The sequence below is a fragment of the Chinchilla lanigera genome, unplaced genomic scaffold, assembly GCF_000276665.1.
Source record: "Chinchilla lanigera isolate Chin_1 unplaced genomic scaffold, ChiLan1.0 scaffold00017, whole genome shotgun sequence".
In the NCBI taxonomy this organism is placed as follows: Eukaryota; Metazoa; Chordata; class Mammalia; order Rodentia; family Chinchillidae; genus Chinchilla; species Chinchilla lanigera.
Genome location: NW_004955418.1, coordinates 10930244 through 10931247, shown reverse-complemented (window position 1 = coordinate 10931247; position 1004 = coordinate 10930244).

The window sequence follows — 1004 nt, the reverse complement described above, 5'->3', positions numbered from 1 at the left end:
AGGCTATCTTTCTTCCAGTGAACATGTTTGGTCCCTTTGTCAAATATAAGACAGCTGAGAGTGTTTGTAATTGTATCTGCATCTTCTAATCTGTTCCAGTGGTCCTTAGGTCTATTTTTTTGCCAGTACCATGCTGATTTTTATCACAATAGGTATGTAGTATAATTTCAAATCAGGGATTGTGATGCCTCCTGCCTTGTCTTTGTTACCCAAGACTGCCTTTGCTATTCCAGGAATCTTCTCATTCCAGAAGAATTTTAGGAATGTTTTCTCTAGTTCTTTGAGGTATGCTAATAGTACTGTGATGGGGATTACATTAAATCTGTGTAATAGTTTTGGGAGTATAGCCATTTCCTCTATGTTGTTTCTTTCTATGAGCAAGGGATATCTTTTCATTTTCTGATATCCTCTTTGATCTCCTTTTTCAGAGTACTGTAATTTTCAATATATAGATCTTTTACTTCCTTTATTAGATTGATTGCTTATTATTTCATTTTTGGATGCTATTTGAAGGGTATGGTTTCCTTAATTTCTCTCTCAATGAGTTTTTTTTGTCTACAGGAATGCTATTGATTGTTGAGTGTTAACTTTGCATCCATCTATGGTACTGAATTTGATTATTACATCTAGTCTTTTGGTGAAGGTTTTGGGGTCTTCTATAGAGTATCATGTCATCTGCAAGTAATGATAATTTAACTTCTCCTTTCCTGTCCTCATTCCTTTTATTTCTCTCTCTTGTCCAATTGCTCTGGTTAGTGTTTCCAGAATTATTTGAGTAATAGTGGTGATAGTGGACATCCTTGTCTTGTTCCTCATTTTAGAGAGAAAGCTTTCAGTTTTTGTCCATTCAATATGATATTGGCTATTAGTTTGTCATAGATGGTTTTTATGAGATTGAGATAAAGAGCCCGTATTCTGATTTTCTGTAGAGTTTTCATCATGAATGAGTGTTGGACTTTGTCAAAGCTTTTTCTGTATCTATTGATTTGAAAATGTGATTTTTG